Source organism: Ixodes scapularis, unplaced genomic scaffold, assembly GCF_016920785.2.
Source record: "Ixodes scapularis isolate PalLabHiFi unplaced genomic scaffold, ASM1692078v2 PGA_scaffold4__175_contigs__length_147842914, whole genome shotgun sequence".
NCBI lineage: Eukaryota > Metazoa > Arthropoda > Arachnida > Ixodida > Ixodidae > Ixodes > Ixodes scapularis.
Window position 1 is genome coordinate 2,471,643 of NW_024609879.1, and position 21,274 is coordinate 2,492,916.

The window sequence follows — 21,274 nt, forward strand, 5'->3', positions numbered from 1 at the left end:
AGTAAAGAGCGTGCTCTCAATAAAGGTGTGATCGGTCAGTTCTGCGTGCAGTTCAGTTGCAAGTGGGCTCCTCGGTTCCGCCCGTTCCGCCGAACTTGCGCTCCTGTCGTACCCAATTTTTTTGCTTGCAAGTGCAGTGAAGTATGAAGCATTGCACACCACGACTCAGGCCGGACGGGACGAACCTACACAGATATCTGCGATCATGTTCGTGTATTTCACTATTTCTCTGTCTCGGGATACATGATTCGCATGTCTCGGGATACATGATTTCATCGAGCATTCTCGATAAAAAAAAAAATGCTCAAACAAGTATGTGTCATCCAAGGCGGAGTACTTCGAAAGGGACTAGGATTTCAGGCCTTCCAGCACGCGTTCCTTTTATCTATATAAAAGATTCCAAGTAAATTTCCAAAAATAAGGCATTGACAAACATATACGTGCTATTTGTTTTAGTTTTTTTTTTTTTTTTTTAGAAAAAGTATTGCTGGAGACGACAGCAGGTGCAGCGCAGAGAACTATGTTCTCGGCGTTCTTTGATGCGCAACAGCTCATTCACACTGGAAGCGGATCCGCATTCGCAAAGCGGTTGTGAGCGCGGTTGTATAAAGACCCAGTCCAATTGCACGCGCACTTGATGTCATGGAGTGCGCGTGCAATCGTACTGGATATTTATACAACCGCGTTCGCAACCGCTTTGCAAACGCGGATCCGCTTCCAGTGTGAATGAGCGGTAAGTGCGCGTTCACACTGCAAGCGGATCCGCGTTCGCGAAGCGGATCCGCGCGTTCTCAACCGCAAAGCGGCTAGGATCGAGCGGTTGGAGCGCGTTTTCGCCAACCGCTTCGGGACCGATTTCTCCCAACCGCTTTCACGAACCGCAAAGCGGCAACCAATCACAACGCGACGCTGACGTGACGTCAGTGACTTTCGAAACAAGATGGCACCCGTCGCTGGTGAGGCGTCCAAGGCGCTGTAGTCCTAGCGCTGTAGTCTTAGCTTTCGACAAATCAACGGAGAAAGTTGATGTTCACGTCCGTCACTTGAATCCGCCGCGCAAAGAATTGACTCGTAATTTTAACGGGCTTTGCACCGGTAATTTGGTTCGGATAAGAGTTTGTTTATTACTGCGGGTGCCACAGCCGAAAATCGCTGCCGTGTTAATCTCTGCCTGTAGAACGTCGGAACCCGCCCCTGATCGACCGAAATGTCAGCTTTTTTATCCACTAGGATAGTCGCGTGAACTATTGAAAGCTTTCGACACCGTGCATGACAACCAGGAGGCCGATAGGGTTACGTCGTGAGCTTGATTGCGTAGCCAACGCACTACCGCGGAGGGGGCAGGGTACCTGTGCTAGCTCGACCTGTAACGTTTACTACTAATAAAATAAATAAAGGGAACCTACTCAAGGCATAAAGTGTACGTACCAGACAATTCAGAGGTAATCCATACGGCGTTTATTTGAGCTTAATGTCAAACAAAGAGTAGACTCGATCGACGAGCGAGTGACGAGAGGAGAGTCCGCCACCAACGAAGTCACGACCGGCTAGCACCGAACACATTCCCCCGCACCACGGTCCACCCCACCGCTCACAACTTCGAAAATGATAAAAGCGAACAACCCGGGGGGAAAACTGGCCCTCTATCCCGAAAACAAGGTCAGCTATTCATGCGGGAAGGGTCCACTTCGAAGAAAAGGTCGGGGGCATCCTGTTCCGAGTCAGCAAGGCGCGCCTAGCTGGGCTTTGCGTGTGGGCGAAGTCGAGGGAATCACAGGCGAGTTTGGCGGGTCCATGCTTCTTTTTTCGCTGCCTGAACTTGTGATGCGCGCGAACATCCCGGAGAAAAATATTCCGAGTGCCAAAATAGCTAAACTTTGGCTTTGGATCAAAGTGGATTTGGGATTGTAAAACAGGGTTGCCAAACGCAAGTCTCGAAAGATCACGCGTGATCGCCGAGAAACCGCCAACCGCCTCTCGGTGGGTCTGAACGGGGTCGCTCGCGAACCGCATCCGCAACCGCTTCGCGAACGCGGATCCGCTTCCAGTGTGAATGCGCCATAAGGCCGGTTCAGACACTTGCGTTTGAATGAGTTTGACAGCTTTGCGTCGAGAACTGAAAGCGACTCACCGGCACGACTGTGCTTCGTATGAAGCGTAGAATCCAATTCAAGGACTCATCTTCGCACGCGATGTGAGCAGCAGGGATGCCCTGGTTTCTCGCTGCCGCAACGCAGTCAGACGCAGTCAACGTTACTAAAACACTCAGTTGGGAAACTCGCCGTCGAAACCTGGGCCGCTGGCGTCCACCGAGACCGAGCTAAATGCGACACCAGCGCCACTCTTTATCGTTTTTCTGTACTGTGATCACCTTGAGCTTTTTGAAAGCCTGTTTTTGCGTAAAAACAAACGGAAAAGACTCTTTTTGTATGAAATTTATTGGAGTTTAGTACCAAATGATGGGCGCGTGATGTTTTTTTTCATCTTTAGTTCGCAAGGTATTGCGGAAATGTTAATATTGTTTTTATAAAACCATGCCTCAGCGGGCCTTTCAGGTAGCGCGTCCCGACCTAGGTGCATTTTAACTTCGGTAGTTCGACGCCGCGCGTCCGCCGGGGAGACGGGGGCTCACCCCTGTCAAAGCCAAAAATAGAAGTCACGTGCAGTTTCTCGAGTGGCCGCTGCGGGAGAAATGGTGGCGTTGTGTTCGCCATTAGTTCGGAGACAGATTGGGGCCATATTTTTAGGGCTGTCTCTATGGGAGTTTCCCAACTGAGTGGTTTAGTAACGTTGGACGCAGTCAAACGCCACTGTCTGAACCAGGCTTTACATAATTTAGCATACGTATTTCGCGTTCGTTGCAGGTGAAGGCACGGGCCCGAAAGCGGCAATTCTGCACTGTCCTCTTGGCGCGAGCGCGAGCGCATAGAACGCATATTTGAAAGACACACGCTTGAGCAGAAACAATTGTAGCGAAAAGAAGAAAACTGAAACAACGCTTCGGGGAGGATCGGCGGACGGGCTTCGCTAGAATCACCTGCGCGCGCTCACTGTACTCAACATTTACTCAACCGCCACTGAAGTCATTCGGATATGTAAAAAGAGAAAATAAAATGCATCAGCGTGTTCAGAAAGTTGTGATTGCAGAAATTGTTTTCAATAATTAATACAATTAATTAAACAGGCTTCTGTATACTTAAAGTGTAGGCTAGCGAGAAAACGAAACTGATCAAAACGTGACGTGTAGCAACTATTCAAATTTATTCATAACCTGCAGTTCACTTTTGCAATGGATTACATTAGAGATACGAGCGCTTTCCTAAGGGCAGTAGAGGAAAATAATATATACGCGTAAACCTTGCACAGTCTTTTCGTATTTATGCAAAATATGACAGTGGTCACCATCCTAATCGGTCACAGAAAATACAGCAGTATATAAGGTGGCGGTGTCGACTAAACGTGTGTATAGAAATGTAGAGTGTCAATGTCTCATATAGTCCCTTGTGCTGTGTCTGAACGCGTTCCTGTGTAAAATGCTATGGTGTCTGTATGTCGGGTATGTGTGAAGTGCGTAGTAGAATAGGTACATACGTGAATGTCTGGCGAAGCCGTTGGGCGAAGCGCTGAACAAAAAGAATGTTGGTTTCGTTTTTTTTCTAGTTTGAGCCCTGTCCGTTAGGTGGCGCGTGGCGCCGCCCAATTCAAGGAGTCGCGCGTTTATGTGTCTACTTATTTGAGTGAAAAACATGGAGGCGTTCCATGGCTCTACGGAGCTGACGGGGCAGCCCCAAAGGGTTCGGTTCTCAGCCTCTCGTCCCAGTGGGATCAGTCTCATAGCCAGTTGAATGGGTGTTCCGTGCGGTGAATAGCGCGAAGTGGTGCACAAACGCGGTGAGGATTACCAGGGACTTGGAAGTGGATAACGAATGCTAACAGGTGAGCAGGAGCATTGAACGATCGGAACGGACGCCGCTTAAATCGGTGATGCTTCGCCTCGCCGCTGTCAACCGAAACCGCCGGATCACTTGCGGCAAGCACAGCAAGGAGACGCTCTGTTCAATAAAGATATCATTGCATTTGTCGCTATACGATTCCTTTCTTGAATGTTTTCTGGTCGCGAAGTAAATGCAGCCGGCCGCGCGAAAGCAGTCGCGGACAACCCCCTCAAATGCCCCCTCCCTTCCTTTCACATCGTCGCCTCTACTCGTAATACGTGCGGTGTCCGTGGTTCGAGGCGCGTTTTGGAGTGCTTCAGTGCGCACAGAAGGCCGCGAACGGGCGCACGCACTTGAGAATCGTATTTTAGCAAAAAGCAGTCCAGCTCGCTAGGCCTTACTCGTACTGCTCCACTGTCGCTTGCCAGCCGCCATGTTGCTTTTGGGGGTGCTCACTTTGGCAACCTGTTGATTGCGTGCCGTTATACTGACAACCCGTGGGGTTGTCAGTATAACGAAGGTGGGGTAGCGATATCTGTGACGGCTTCTGACTACCCCGAAGCTAGTACCCCACGACAACCCTTTTGTTGAGAGTGTACTGCCGAGGTAACGTTCGCCTGGTTTTTGGAAAGAACGCTAACGTCATTTCGTTATATTTGCGAGACGGTAATGAGTCTCAGTAACGCGTTCCTCTTTGACGGCCGAACGGGTAATTCTGTTTCCTGACTTATTTTCAGTAAGGGCCACAACACGCGAGTGTGAGGAGACGATGGGCGTAAACTACACCGGCACATCCTGCGACCCTGGGAGCAGTCAGTGTTGAGTTGGGAGCGAACAATGAATACTCGCGAACAATGGCGGATCTAACACCGCCCACTCTGACAGCTCAAACAATACCAGTAGTGGAAAGTTAACTTGGTCGGCGGCTGTCGCTCCATCGTCTTCCGCGGTCGCTAGAACGCTGGGGTCGAAACAGTTTACCACGCAAAACGGACCGCCCAAGCATGGCTACCTGGCATTTGTTTCCAGTGCCAAATGTCCCAATCTAGTCGTATGAGATTTAGAAACTTCGGCTCGCCACGTCGAAGGCGGGAGCGCGAAAAGACAGCTATGGCGCGACGGGCCTCGAATGGGAGATAAGATCGTTTCGTCGTTTCTCGTTTCGTCTATTCCTTCTGTTGTCCTTGTTTTCTGGCGCTTTTCGAATCTAAGATATCCCTTCGAGCCCCTGGAAAATACCTCTTCCACCGCCGATGAGTTTCAATGCGCTCGTCAGCGTTCTATGAGCCTAGTTGTGCCCATATTTCTTTTGCCATATAACAGCAAACTTTCCTGCGATAAAAAAAGAAAACTCTAGACATGTTTTTTGGCGATTATTTTCAAATCGGTGTATTTTGCGATTTAATTGTTTCCAGCGCACGCTAGATTACAGGTGAAAATATTTCCGAATAAGCACAAACCGGGGAAGGGGAGGGGGGGAGGGAGCTGAAGGAAAACTAGCAGTTCAGTTTTAATTCACAAGTTGTACGGAAGTAACGCTTCAGGTTAGCCCTATAGTCGGTGACAGGTCAAGAACGAAGTGGAAGCTCCTCCCACCTCTTTCCACTTTAGTAGAGCGAAGGGTCGAGAGGAGGTGACCTCCACTCAGTCCGTTCACTCTACTAAAGTGGAAAGGGGTGGGGGAGCTTCCACTTCGTTCTTGACCTGTCACCGACTATAGTGTGCTAGTGTTTGCAAACACGGGCCAATCAATGTCTGAGTATTTTTTAACGCGCTTTTTCGGGGCTTTTCGCTTTCTTTGTGCTCAGTGTAATACCAAAAAGAAAAGATTGAAGTGATCCTAAACGAAGTGTTTCTACCACGATGAAAGCAAGTTTCTCTTACGTCCTTGGCACGATTCAGCCGCTAAGGAGCGCCGGTGTGGTTTGGAACACTGTCGTCCAGTTGGGACCTAAAGGGAACGAACACGTCGTGACCATCCGTGCTGACCGACTGGCTGACCTAGCTCTCGCGTCAATGTCCTCCAAGGTTGGTGATTCCGCTTGGACTCCCTTGGTTCGAGGAGAGCCTGACCAGCGTGCAAGGAGGGAGGGTTTCAGTATAGAGTAGATTGTGGGGCTATAGTTGCTTTTGGAACTTGAAATACATTTTAGCGCTCAAAACACAAGGACACATAGACGAGAATCAGACACCAGAGTGCGCTACTAACAGGGTTTCGACGTAAATAGTCATCGCTTCTTGTAGTAAAACTTGTAGAAATCGCTGTTTTTGGCTTCAACCAATTTCGTATACAGTATTTGACACCGGCGCATGTTTATCGGTATATACATGTAGTGTGTGGGTTCGATCCTTGATATGTGCTATTAGCATGTCGTGTCATGGAACCCGTCGGTCCTTACCTTTTAATTTTAGGCGCCGAGTGGGTCAACATGTATCGATTGTAGGAATACCTCCTGACAGGTGTTTATTTTTTTTCTCCTCCCCCGAAGGGTTTAGCTATAATGAGGGATACATCAGATTTAACCCGAAATATTACCCCAATCCGCACCCGTTGCTCAGAAGAATAGACCATGTCTCATTATCGTGCAAAGTTGTCCCTCCGTTATAACCTACCCCCCTTACTCAATGAATGTTGCGTGCATATCATTGACATTTATAGTTTAGATCGCAAATCACTGTACCTATATATGTACGTTTATGTAAACGTTTTTTTTTTTTCTTCATTTGCGCGGGAAGTAGCTCACAAATGGATATAAAATATCTGAGATAAGTAGTGTCTAGTTTCCAAATATGTCAATGGGCGGCAACACAATGCAGCTTTATGATGTTTACTGCGCAGTTACTAGGTGACAGTCGCGTACATACGCAGCTCATTTTAAAAATGCTGACTGCTCGAGGGCGCTAAACAAACAACGTGCAGTTGCGCGTTTTTTTTTTCTTTTTTTTTTTGTGTGTACGGGTTTGTGTGTACAAAAGGGGCACATGATATTCACGACGAAATGACTTCTGTTTACGTTGAGGAGTGTGCCGTAAAGCGATGTACAAATGGGTTGAGAAATCGTCCCAAGGGCGCTCAAATGGTGTTGACGAAGAACGAACTGGTCGTCCTGTTGAGATTGCGACAGAAGCACAAGTGTGACGGGTGAAAGAAAGGAATACGATCTACAGGGTGTTGGAGCACTCGTAAAGAGACGGGAGAAATGCGTCAGTGTTGGGGGAGAATACGTCGAGATATGAGAAATGGATTTTTAATTTGGCATCGCGCTTCAATTTTTTTTTCTTTCTTTTAGAGGCGGTGCAACGATTTTTTTAGTTTGATTAATTCACTGCGGGAGTTAATCTGTGTCTCACCTATACACCAACTCATGTTTACAAACAAACCGGAGCGCCCCTAGCGGACGTCACCGGCGCCGCGCATGCGCCGTGGATGGTGGGCAAGAAGTCTGCCGTCGCCCATAAACAGACCATTGAATTGCGTTGTTGTCGGCGTCGGTGGGAGTCCCCGTGCTCTTTTTCGCGTTGGAATTGTTGATTCTACGTCCTCCTAACAATGTCTCACTACTTGAGCGGCTTCAGCAAAACTATCGAGGCAAAACTTTGCGTGGATAATGTGACGTGCGGCGATTCATTTCACGTGGACGCCGCAGAATGGGCGCTAAAGCCTGACTCCCACGTCGAGATTCTGCTCGCTATTTTCAGTCGCGACGTCGCTCGGACTGCAAAAGCGTGGACCGTAGCTGAGATGGTGGACATCGATACTGAAAACCTCAAGTAGAATCGGGCAATACAAGTCGGTGATGGCCACTGGTAACAATGATCAACAACTTCTTGTATCTGTTTACACTTAGCCGACTTACCCCAACCAACCTTCAAAAATGTTTTGAGGCCTGCACTTATAGTTCTTATCGCAATTACCGGGTCAACGTTTGGTCTACGAGCCGCTGTCGTTTGAACGAACTAACGACAAAAAGCAGCCAAGTTTGAAAGAGCAGACGACAGTTCGAACGCACGCGCAATGGAGTACGGGCAAGAAGCACCGCGTCCTACGTCAACAAACCATTCGAATGTCACGTTGTCGGCGTCTGTGTGAGTCTGCATACTCTTTTTCGCGTTGGAGTTGTCGATTCTACGTCCTTATCGCAATGTCTTACCACTTCAATCGCCTGAGCGAAATTATCGAGGTTCGTTACGCCGCTAAACTTTCCGTAAGTAATTTGACGTGCGGCGATTCATTCGCATGAACGCTGCAGAATGGACGCCAAAACTATGATGAGATTCTTGTAGCTATTTTCGGTCGCGACGTCGCTCGTGCTGCAAAAGTGTAAAAGGTAGCGGCGATGATCGACATCGATACTGAAAATCGGGAGCGGGAACAGACAAAGCGTAACAAGTAGGTGATGGCCACCCGTACCAATAATTAACATGTATCTACTGTTTACACCGAGCCTACTTAAGTCTTTTGAGGCCTGCAATTACTTCTTATTGCAATCACCGGGTCAAACTTTGGTCTACGGCCCCGCAGTCTTGTACACGTTACTAAAAAGAAGTAATCGATTACAATTACTATTACTCTTGGCTAAAAAGTATTCGATTAGATTACTTGATTACTCGACGGCAAAAGTAATTGGACATTACTTAAAGAAGTAATCGTTACTTTTCCGATTACTTTATTGTGTGAAGACACATCTTTAGCGCTCATAACAATGAACTACTTCCAACCTATATTTCACATTTGCACAAGTATTGAAGAAGAAAAACTGGCTCCCTCTTTGTGGTCGTTGCACCTTCACAATGTGAACACAGCATAGAATTCGTTTGAAGACGTTTAATGATTTGGGCGTTCGCCAGTGTGTGTGTGTCTGGGGGGGGGGGGGGGGGGGAGGAGGGGGTTCTAGATCTTGTTAAGCTTGAGCAAGGGTTGTCGCTCAAAGTTTGCGTCGCTCATTTTATTATTCACATGTAGATGAGCTCGCATGTTATACAAAAGAGCAGCAGCTCCAGGATTTGAAACGGATGATGTGTAGTATCCATTAGCGGAAGAGATCGCCCCGACCACTTCTCAACTCGAAGCATTGCTTGTCACAAAGACCACGTAGGGGAAATGGGGAAATATTTCAACCGCCTTTGTTATATTTTGCATCCGCTTTAGGCATTGTTCGGTTCTGGTTCTCCTACGGGCTGCGAGTAGGTACCCTAAGCAGGATTTTTTAATTTTATATTTTTGTGTGTGTGTGCGTGAGGGGGCTAGTTTGAACGAAGGACTCACAAAGCTACATTCTGCTTCCTCAAACTTCGCCCTGAATGGCATTTGACATGCACTGTGGCTCTCCTGGGGCTTCCCACTCCCAGTCCCAGCTCGAAAAAAAAACAAACAAAAAAAAAAACGGACATTCCACAGAAACTGTACACCCAAAGGGGTTTACCTCGTTTGCTACAGCTCCGCACAAATATTTCTTTTCTGTTCGAAAAAAAAAAAGCAAATTTTATTTTTGTCATTTCATAAAAAAAAAAAAGGCGTGAGCCGGGGGGGGGGGGGGGGGGGGGGTCCCGTGGACAAATTGTAACGGTTACAAGTAATTTTATTACTTCAAAAAGTAATCAGATTACTCTTGTGATTACTTCCTAATAAAAGCAATCAACTGATTACAAAATTACTTCAAAAAGTAATCGATTACAAGTAATTTGATTACTTGTAATGCGTACGGTACATGTTTACGGGCCGCTTTTGTTTGAACGAGCAGACGACAAAAAACAGACAACTTTGAAAGAGCAGACGAAAGTTCGAACGATCAGGCGGCCGTGTGAATTTGAAGACGCACTGAATCCGTGGGTGGTCCGGACAACTTGGGGGTTTTCTCTCGGTCATGTTGGAACAAAGCAAATACATCTGACGACTACAAATTGTGGCCCGCACACGCAATCGTAGTTCGACAGCGTCAGGTTTGCCCTTTTCACGGCTGCTATCCACGTTCTCGGACGAACGGAGGGTGCAAAAACACATGAAAACTGATCTTCAAACCTTCCCAGACTCTCTTGGTAAAGCCCTGGGCGCTTATCGTGTGGAAGCGACGAGAAAGTAAAAGCTTGCCCATAGTCCATTGTGCTGCGAACTTTGCCTCTCCCCGAGGCAAAGTTCCGGATCCCGACAGGGCGGGCTAGAACCCCGGCCGAGGGGCCGGCAATCTGGCGGAGTCCCGGATAGAGGCGCCGCCGTGGGGGGGAGGGGGGGAGGGGGAGGGGGGGTGGAGGGGAGGGAGGGAGGGAGGGGAGGGAGGGAGGGAGGGAGGGAAGGGGAGAGGGGAGGGGAGGGGGGGGGGGGGGGGGGGTGACGGGACTGAGATTTCGGTGTCCAAAGAGGTGGTCGAAATTCATCCTCCGCCGGTGCGTGCCAGATGCCATTCATGGGATGCGCTTCGGCAACATTTCTCACGCTCGACTGTTTGACAAAAGCCACTTAACGGGGGCAGTGAAAAAATTGCAAGGGTGCAGGCGAGCTGGTGGAAGTTAACCATAGTTTTGTTTAACCCGAGACTGGGGTATTTCGGAAAAGGGACGAGAAGAAAAGAGGCCACAAGGAGGCGACGTCTCAAACACAGCTAAGGATTTTATTCCATCGTATGCAATTTTTATACACACCACGTCCACACACCACCAAGCAAGTCGACCAATGACAGCATAACACCCGGAATACATCACAAAAGAAAAATCTTTCAGCCAGACAAAAGGACAAGATAAGCCTCCGACTACACAAAGTCAACAAAGAACCGTTAAAAGGTTTTTTCAAACCCGCAAACACACGGAACCAAAGGGAAAGAGGACATACAAGACCTAATTACACAAAGCCAAGCAACAAACCATTAAACTAGCCGGTACTTAATCACCGTAAAGCAAAAAAAAAAAAAAAAAAAAAAACGGCAACCGGTCATTCTAACCTGCACTGCACATTGAAGGAAAGCGGAAGAGGGTAACCATGAACCAAAATACACAAAGGGGAGAATGCAAAAGTTCCAACCTCAACTACACACTTGAAAGAAGTAACAAGGAATACCAGAACAAACAATATGTCCTGCACCTGTACTGCATCTTTGTAGGCAGCGCACAAGGTGCCGGATAGCTAAAAAAAAACGGGGGGTTTACATCTTGAGGAATTTTCTTGAGCTTTCTCCTAGATGCATTGATGGCTGGCTAATACAATTTCCCATCGACTTAATTCGGACTGTTTCCTTCACTACCCTTTTTATCTCATTTTCCTCTCGATGTATTACCTCCGTTTCCGACCAAAACACCTTACAATTGTTGCACTCAGACACGTGCTTGGCGATCTCCGAGTTCGGTGCCCCGTTTTTTTACATTTCTTTTATGCTGGGTCAGTCTGTCATTCACGCACCGCGAAGTTTGCCCCACATATCTAAAACCACATGCTAAGGGTATCTCATAGACTACACCTCCTTTGCAAGCCATTGACCTGTCCTGGTGTTGCCTTCTGCATTCCTTTGGAGGTGCAAAGAACGGAGTCATCCTGTTTAATTTGTAATCAGATGAAAACACTACGTTAACTCCAAATCTGTGAGCACTCGCTTTAAGGTTATGCGAAACACTGTGGTAGTACGGGACTACGGCAACCTTTTTACTTCTTTCTCTCGTTGTTCCATTTCTCTCGCCGAAACTTGGGGAGAGCTGCCTCGTGATGAAAACTTTATCAAAACCCGCATCCTCTAACCTCACCCACTGCCTTTTGAGGGCTTGGCCTACATAATGAAGACATGACTTCTTTAGAGCGTTTCCGATTATTGATTTGACCACCCCAGCCTTCACAGTCTTTGAATGGCAGCTTCTTCTACTTAAAACTGGCTTTGCCGATTCTTTTCCGTACTCCCAGCACACTCCTTCTTGCACGTGAATACGTAAATCTAAAAACTGCAAAACTCCTCTGTCTGGCCCTTCAACAGTAAAGGTAAGTTCCGGTGCTGAGGCTCTCACCAGACTCTCTATTGCTCCCGTATCCTTCCCATGAAAGCTCATGACCACAATGTCATCAACATACCTTCTCACTAAAACTTCACCCGACCCCCAAACTGCCAGCCTTTCCGAGATCGCGTTATCCAAAGAGTTTAAATAAATTTCTGCCAAAATAGGTGCCACCGCAGACCCAATACACACACCCTTCTTTTGAATCCACATGCGTTCCTTGAACTCCACTACCGTGGCTTTAAGATAAAGATCCAGGATCGCTAAAAAACTATCTACCGGAATCCCCGTACCTGATTGAAATTTTACCAAATTACGCTCCAAAGCCTCTCTAACCCTACTCATCAACAGCTGTTTTTCAAGAGAATAGTACAGATCTTTAATGTCCATCGAGATCAACGAGCATTGCCTCCCATGGTGAGCATCTAAAATCTGAACAAAATCGTCTGAGTTTCTTAACGAAAGACTGTTTTCCAATCTAGCGAAGTCTAAACCTTTTTGAAGAAACTTCGAAACCACGCTTTGCCACGTTCCGTTCTCATTAATAACCGTGCGGAACGGCATTTCCGGCTTGTGGTCCTTTAAGAAGAATTTTAAACTTAAAGTGCTTCTCGGCTGATTCAGGACTTTCCTGGCTCTGGTCTCTAAACCCTCGTCTTTAAGTGGAGCTGAGATGTCCTTCCTTAATTTTCCCAACTTGCCTTGCCATGCCATGAATACCGAGTCCAATGCCTCTGTTGACTTTTTTTCAAAAACCGCCAATGGAAGGACGGCAAACATACCGCTCTTATCGGTCTGTAACAATTCCAGTGATCTAGATTTAAAGTCCTTTCTTACTTCCGTGATAGCCTGAAAATTCCTCCTGTCTTTTTTATACGAATCATCCACTACTCTTTCTATTCTACTGACCGCGTAGTCCACAAAAGCAACCCTTTCGTCTAACCCTACTTTTCTAGCAATTGTCTGGATCGCGGAAAAAACATCTACTCTCGACGGTTTTACATTTACACAAAACTTCGGTCCTCCTCTCAACAATTCCTCCGTCCTCTCTGTGAATGCGACTTTACAAGGATTCACAATACCGCACCTCCGAGCCCCAGCGGATTGGTCACCATTCACAAAACTACAACTATTTCCAAACCCAACATTCGACCTTTTTACAGCGTCCAACACTAATCTTCGTCGCACATACCAGTTTCGTTCAAAATGCTGTCTTCTTCCTGTGTCCCACAGTCAGTGTTGCCATCTTTTTTTTGCACGCGCCGCTAAATTGAGATCAGGAAGTCACTAAACAGTCGCTAGATTCGCGAGGAAGTCGCTAAAATATTCGCTGAATTCCAAAAGCTTATTAAAGTAAGCTTTGGAACCTAAGTGAACGTTCAATAATCATATCTCGGGTATTTTGAGAGGTTAAACTTGCACTGAAAAACAACTAGGACGGTTTTTATTTGTAATAATATTTGTAATGTCTCTTAACCTTTTTAATTGTCGTTCAAGGCTGATTTTCATCTAATGATTGCAACTTCTTTCCAGAGCCGCACTTGACATGTCAAGGCTATAACCCTCTTTACCAGTTTAGAGTGAGCACTTTCAAACAAAGCCAGGCTTTTCTTAGCGCGTGGACAATACTGCCAACAGCCATGTTCTCCAGAAAAAAGGATCAAACTTTCTAAAAACTGAATGCAGTTATTCACAGGTGATTCCCAGGTAAAATTAAGTCCACCTGACACCTCCCTAAACAGTTCGACAATCTTCTCAACGTTTGTCGGAGAGCACGTGGGCACATGGGAGCGGGAGAGACGGTCTTCAGGTCTGCAGTGTTGTCACAGTGTTAGCATTTTTTTTTCTCGGCTAGAGAAGCAAAAGGGTTTAGCCCGCGAGCATCTCTAAAATTGTTAAAAATAACAAGATTACGGTTGAGCACCAAAGTCGCTAAAAAAGTCGCTAGCCGCTAAATTAAAAAAATCCGTCGCCAAATGCATAGAAAATCGCTAAATCTAGCGACAAAATCGCTAAAATGGCAACACTGCCCACAGTTGCAGTACAGGTGCAGGACATATTGTTTGTTCTGGTATTCCTTGTTACTTCTTTCAAGTGTGTAGTTGAGGTTGGAACTTTTGCATTCTCCCCTTTGTGTATTTTGGTTCATGGTTACCCTCTTCCGCTTTCCTTCAATGTGCAGTGCAGATTAAAATGACCGGTTGCCGTTTTTTTTTTTTTTTTGCTTTACGGTGACTAAGTATTAGCTAGTTTAAAGGTGCTATGCAACAATTTTTGTACTTTTCGCAAATACCGCTTAAAACGGATCCCTAACGTTAATGAACTATGAAACACGCGTTCGTTTTTCACACCACGCAATAGAAGTCCCAGAAAAAAAAATTAAAGAAAAACGAGCAGCGTTCACCCCCTCAACTCGCAGCCAGAACAAGCGGCCACGTGATCTGGAGCCGATTATATGCCGCCAGTGTTGATCATAGCCACGCGCTGGGGTTGGCAAAGCGCAGGACACGCGCTGAGTTCCAGACATTGTTATGGCTCGGCTGTTGTCTTCGTTGCAGCGATTGGACACGGGTCACTACCCGAATGCTTCTCGAGCTAGCAATTATCACGAGCCCAAGTCGAGTGCCCACGCAATACTCGGGTCCAATCTATGAACCGCATTCAAATATCGTCACTTGGGTGTACTGCGATCCCCGAGTTACGTCATCAAATTTTGCAAAGGAGAGATTGAATGAAAATGATCGCTATTTCCCTTGAAATTACACCGCATCAAAGGAGTTTCTTGGCCAGTGGCGTTGCGTGTGAGTATCCTTGAGTCCCAGGTGTGCCAGTAAGCTCGTGTAGAGAGAAAAACATTCCAATTGAATATCGTTGCACAGCTCCTTTAATGGTTTGTTGCTTGGCTTTGTGTAATTAGGTCTTGTATGCCCTCTTTCCCTTTGGTTCCGTGTGTTTGCGGGTTTGAAAAAACCTTTTAACGGTTCTTTGTTGACTTTGTGTAGTCGGAGGCTTATCTTGTCCTTTTGTCTGGCTGAAAGATTTTTCTTTTGTAATGTTTTGGGCCTATGTTTGGCTTAGTGTATTCCGGGTGTTATGTTGTCATTGGTCGACTTGGTTGGTGGTGTGTGGACGTGGTGTGTATAAAAATTGCATACGATGGAATAAAATCCTTAGCTGTGTTTGAGACGTCGCCTCCTTGTGGCCTCTTTTCTTCTCGTCCCTTTTCCGAAATACCCCAGTCTCGGGTTAAACAAAACTATGGTTAACGGGGGCACTTGTTTCAACGTATCGATTTTTCGGTCAAGGTATTGTGCTCTCTGGCGCCCGCGTCTTCGGGATAAGCCGGTATTGGTAGGACGGCATCCGCGCTCGGGGTGTGATTTTGATCCGGTGTGAGGGAGAGAACTTCCTCGGCTGCTCATTAGACGCGGCGTCAAAGCTGAGTGAGCGTTATTGAGATAAATTTGTGACCCGTTCGCGAGTTCACGATTGGGCATAATTTAAACGTGTACTTGTCAAAAACAAAGGGTTTGCGACAGAGGTCTCGCGGCCCCCGACGTGCCTGCGTCCGATATCACCGGGGCAGTGAAGACGGAAACAGAACGCGATAAGTCGTAAGCGCCGACATCGATGGTCCCGAAACAAAGAGAGACAGAAAAGCCGAGAAAGGAAGGTGACGAGGCGTTTATTTCTTTGTGTAGAATGCAGGACACCGCTGGGTTTGTGCCATGTAAAGCTATGTACACAAGTTGCCAGTGATGTTTCGCTGCTTCTTCGTTATATTAAAGCGTCGCCTCGCAATTTGGGCCGAAGACCTGGGTCCACAATGCTTGGGAAGAGTGGACCTAGATTTACCCTAACTCTGTAAATACCACACGATCGAGGCACTGGGTTTGCAGCAGACAATCCACTTTCTGATTTGCTTGTTCGTTTGGTCTCGCTTTACGAGTGAGGGACGTACGGTTTTCTCGTTTTATTTTGGTCCGCGAATAACACTTTGTAGCGGACGAACCGTCTGCGAACAAACGATAGCTTAGCCTGCTTCGTGAAAGGACAGTCAGATCTCGCGGGGACCAAGGTCGGACGGACACCTCAGTCCGATTTCGCCCACCGCGTGTCCGCGTGCCGCTATGGCACAGATCGTCGACAGTGTCCGTGGGCGTAAAAAAACCCGGAAGATTCGCGCTGAGGGGCGCGATTTTTCGCGTTTCAGTAGGCAAACATGGCAGCGCGCAGAGGCAACAGCTCCTAGATAACGAAGTGCCGAATGAGATGGCGTCATTGGAGAAGGCCGTGCGCTGGACGCAGATCGGAAACGAGTGCTGGGTCAGTGCTCGGCTTCGAGTCTAGTTTGAGCCGAACGTTGACGCCCTCTCATTCAGCACTTCAGCTTGGTTTTCTTGGGGGTGTTAGCGGTAGGCGATCATTGGACAGGTCTGTATCCCGTTCAGCCCATGCTGGCAGTGCGGTGCAAGCTACGTGCTGCTCGTCGGACGCTACGGGCGAATGGAATGGACCTTTTTCCGGTAACGAGCGCCGTGTGGCGGTTTGTCCGCGAACTACAAATGAAGAGCAGCCCAACGGGACTCCGCTCGGCACATTGACATCGTGCCGTTTTATCGGGTTTCGTCGCTTTTTATGTCCCATGCTACCGATGCACGGGAAAAGAGTCGTCGAAAAAGACGAAATACGCGGAAAGACAGGCGCTGACGTGTTGGTCATGCGTAATGGCGTCCCACGGAAATGGAGACAGCGGGAAGCAAGGTCAGGGGAGAAGCGTACTGGAAAAAGCTCCATTAATCATTCATATTAAAAATAGCGCAAAAAAGACGGGACAAAAAGACGAAGAAGCACACAGGACGAGCGCTAACTGGCAACTAAAGTTTATTGAATGCTTCCAACTTTGTTATCGCCGTGCACGCGCTTAATCTCGTCCCAGCAGAAACACAAAAACATGCTGGAAAGAAATCAACATGCTGATAATACTTTTTATTGCTTAGGCAGTCACCGAGAAATTCCGTATGTTCAACACGACCAGTATAAAAGACGGAAACTCAGGGCTCGGAAGTAGTGATCGAGTTAGTGTATTGATGTTTATATGTGCCATGTATGTGTATGCAAATTTCCTGTATAGTCTCCCTACGGGAGCCAAAGTTGCGCGTTCATCCCCTTAGCGCCGCCTTCCTGCACGGCATGTTGATCCAGCTCCTCACGTGACTGAATTCGGCAAATGGCAGCACGGCGCGTTCGAGGTGCACGGCGCGCTCAAAAGCAGGGGAAAGCACACCGGGGGGGGGGGGGGGGGGGGGGGGGGGAGGAGAGGAGGAGAGGAGGGAGGGAGGGAGGGAGGGAGGGAGGGGGGGGGGGGGGCGGCGGGGCGGGGGCGGGGGGGGGGGGGGGCGCGCAACGTCTACTTTCCTGCGCGGCACTTGATCCAGCTCCTTACGTGATCGGATCTCGGCGAATAGCGACGCAGCAGCACGTGGCAAACAGACGCGCAACTCTGGCTTCCGTAGGGCCTATACAGGAACTCTATCTGTAAGCGCTCAATGTACGTTCAGCTGATGCTTGTAGTTTGCGTAATGTGTCTGCATATAATAAAGGTTCTCGAAGATCCCGAAGCGCAATAGTGGCGTGAGGAAATGAAAATATTTTTTTTTGTGTAGTACATGAATTGGGCGGTACCTAGCGCCACCTAGCCTAGCTACTTGCAATTACTCTGCTTGACCCTTCCATCTGGTGGCAAGCGATTTAACCTTCTTTCACGCTACGCGATAAACAGCGGCTTCGGGTTTGTTCTTTTGAGAGCGGCTTTTAGTTTCGCGGATTGGTTTGCCATTCCTCCGTGAAGTGCAGTTGACGATAGAATCGTGACTCGAGGAACAGCAAAGGTAAGACGTGAAGTGCGCGGAGTAACTGGGTATCGGTTGTCTCCGTTTACCGTCGCTGTGCTGACGACGAGAAGAGTAACTGCTTTTCAAATGCAAGTTTCTTTACTTGCGGGGGGAATCTGGCTTCGGAAATAAACACAGTTCGCGGAAAGCTCGTGTTACGCTTTTATTTGCTGCTGCTCTCGTCCCATACAAGAGGCGTATAGCGAGCTCGATTTGCTCGATTCAGGGCCGCCATAATGAGATGCAGGCGACGGAGGAACTATTTGCTCCCCTGCTTCAGGGACGAAAGCTTCTCCCTTTCTAAAGGAAGGTAGGTTACAAGACAGTTTCTGCCCTCAGGGAGGACTATCGATACCCTTTTTCCTACGAGTGCAGGGCACGTGGCCGTTTGTTCCGCTCCGCTTGCTCGGTGGGTTAGAAAGCTGACGAATGATGTTTTCTCGACGTTTGACAGCAAACTTTCATTCAGGCGAAAACGAAAGTCGGCCCGCAGTAACCGGCAAATATAAGAATCAGTACTGAGATGCTCACTTATCGAATATTCGTGTCGCTCTCGCGGGCACTTTACAGCGCTGTTTCGAGTGCCATAATATTGCCAGTCCTTAGCAGAGTCAAACGTGCCGTCTTAGAGTTTTCGAAAGGGTCTATTGGGACCGATTTTCGGCTGGCACTGACGCGACACTGCTTGGGAAGAAGCGCGGTCTGATGCTTCGAAGTCCCTTCCGAAGGTGGAGCCTCAAGTTGTTTCTTGTTCCCTCCTCGGCTGATGCCGTGTGTCTCCCGGCGGGAGTGCACTGGGTCGCGTCGTGCTTTGACCGCTGCCAATTTGCCGGGGTGACGCGTCCCTTCCTGGCGCACTTCCCCTCATTAGTGCGGCGGCGCTGGAGCCAAGGCCGCGGTACGTGCGCGCTCCTCATGCGTGCACATCGGGAACGCAGCCGCCCACATGAACTCTACTCTTCACTAGGGCCCCCGAAACAGAAATTACCGCGCATTTTTCGCCGAAAGCAGATACGCATTGGCCGACGCCGTCTCTGGCCAAATGTAAAGTCACCCCGATCCAGTGACTTTAGCCAAATGGAGAGCGTGGTTCGGACCAGACGCCCAAGTTTCGGAGCTTGCCATTATCTGATTCAGAACAGAAGCCACGTAATTCACCGATTTTGTTTCCTGCTCCTTTGCACTGCCGTTATTTCCGCGGTAGAACATTCGCGCTCTGGTCACACTTTTTTTAAACGATTGTGAGCAAGGTCCGCAATATGGGCAGTCGCGCACGATATATGAAGAAGCCCGCGCGAGCACGTGGCTCCGAAAGAAAGCGCCGAGTTTTATGAGTTCCATTTCACCAGTTGTGTGCAGCAGAGGCAAAAGCACATGCGCGTGGCTCTCAGGCTTGCTTTCCTTTACACGAACACTCGCGAAAGGAAAGATCTGTCAGCCATGGCCTTCACTCTGCTCTACACAACTCCCGAGATGGAGTACAGGGGCTGTTCGATTTTTGTCCTTACTCCCCGCTGGTTCGGCATAACTATTAGAGCCCAACCAAGTGGGTACGTTTTTCACGCGCTTCGTCCGTATCCGTTTCGCCCAGATTTCGGCCTCGGCCCCGGCGTCGCATTGTTGCGGGTGACCTCGAGCAACGCGCGCCGACGCTGGCGGCGTCGCCTCTGCACGTCAAAACACGTTCCATGGGGTTGAGGCTTTACTGAGTGAGTGAGCACCGATAGTTGTAGTGCTCGGTGAAAGAAAATAAAAACCGCTTATCGTCGTTCATTCCGCAAACTTATTATCAAACACCCAAAAATGGACCGTTCAACCTGCCTGTACCTGGTGGTTTCAGCCACGCTTGATTTTGTATTTTGTCGCGGAACGCCTCTGCATTACCTCTGCATCAGCTGGTCGAGCGGGGAGTATAGGACAAAAATTGAACAGCCGCTGAATCCCCGAGAGTGGTTGAGCTTCCTTGCGATCAAGAATGGCATCTGCAGCCATTCTTCTACCTCACGCGCTCGTCTGGGCTTTTTCATATCCTCCGTGACTGTACACGCAGTATTGAAACATCTTATATTTTATGCAAACAAGCTCCCCCATGTACCATAAAAAAAAAAAAATCTTAGGTTTTTTAGCATTTTTTGCTGGGCATATATTTCGCACATTTAATAGGCCACATCGAAGTAATAATGATAATAATAATAATAATGTTTATTTTTCCATCAAGTAAAAGTACATGATGAAAAGGGACTGAGGAAAGAAGCTGCGTTTGTGCAGCTTAACGAGTCTTGAGCCCCCTGCCCAATTGGGGAGGGGGCTCTATTATTAATTATTTACTAAACGCAGATGCAAATGTATGAAAAGTTCTAATCTTTGTTGTCTCTGAACGCAATGCAGAAAATTGCACCGAATGGGGCTAATAGATTCTTTCCAAAATTCAGTGTCATCTGGCAGCTCCATAAGCAGGTTTACTTCCAGCAAATGAACGGAGGTCAGGAAGCGCTATTTTATCGGGTACCGTCACTTTCTCACGTTAATGAGCGTTTGTTCTTCGATCATCGAATAATTATTTTTCGATTGGTTCGAGTTTCGATAGTGTCCACATAAGAACTGACCAGTACAAAGCGGGAGACCGTGAGTGCCCCGATCGAATTTCTGCCATCAAAATGCTCTAAGCTTTTGCCAGGAGATTGATTGGACCACACTCGAGATAAACGCGTACGCAGCCGCTCTATCTCATAAAACAATCTCACCAGCCGTTCGGCGCATGTGCAAACTTGAGCGAGCCACCTGCCGCCCTTTAAAGATCGCGCAATGGATCAACATTACCAGAGCAAGCTCCGTTTCACAGCCCCGCCTCCGACGTGAGCTCAGTGGCGGTCACGAGAACTAGCAGCGCTGCACTCGAGTCTCGCTTCTGGATTGTCTAGCCCGCCAAGCTTGAATAGCAATACTTGAGCTTGGGCGCGTTGTTGATTCATGCCAACACTTCACAGCGCAAGGAAACAGACGCACACAAAAATAAATTTCAAACACTCAAAGAACACTCACAATGCGCTGACTTTGATCTTTGTGGTGCATTACACTTCATCTTCTTCATCATGGGCGTACCAACCGGGGGGGGGGGGGGGAGAGAGGGGGCAAGGGGGGCGCTTGCTTCCCAATTCTCAGAGTGGGGGGGGGGGGGCAAGGCATGTGTTTTTGCCCCCCCCCCCCCCCCCTGAAAGAGCCGACACTGGGCAGGGCAAACACTGGCCGACGGCGCCCAAGGGGTACCAAGGGCATCACCCTCCGGTCCTGGGTGGGGGGACTGGTTTGCCCCCCCCCCCCGCCCCCCACACACATTCAAAAACATGTTGGTACGCCGCTGTTCTTCATCTTTTTTTTCTATTATACACGTGAAAGTAAAAAAAAAAGAGAGGAAAAAAGAAAAAGGAAGCTCTCAACGGAGTGGTAGCAGACAACACGCGAAACAAGGAAGCAAGG

At 48.2% G+C, this 21,274-nt stretch overlaps 1 protein-coding gene and 1 pseudogene across 1 annotated transcript in view; one reads left to right on the forward strand and one right to left on the reverse strand.

Moving 5' to 3' along the window:
* Positions 1 to 21,274, forward strand: part of LOC8039910 (dual specificity protein phosphatase 8) — a 165,952-nt gene that overhangs the window by 23,142 nt on the left and 121,536 nt on the right. The gene's annotated exons all lie outside the window — the stretch shown is intronic.
* The window catches only part of LOC115310727, a 19,745-nt pseudogene continuing 9,539 nt past the window's right edge, over positions 11,069 to 21,274 (reverse strand).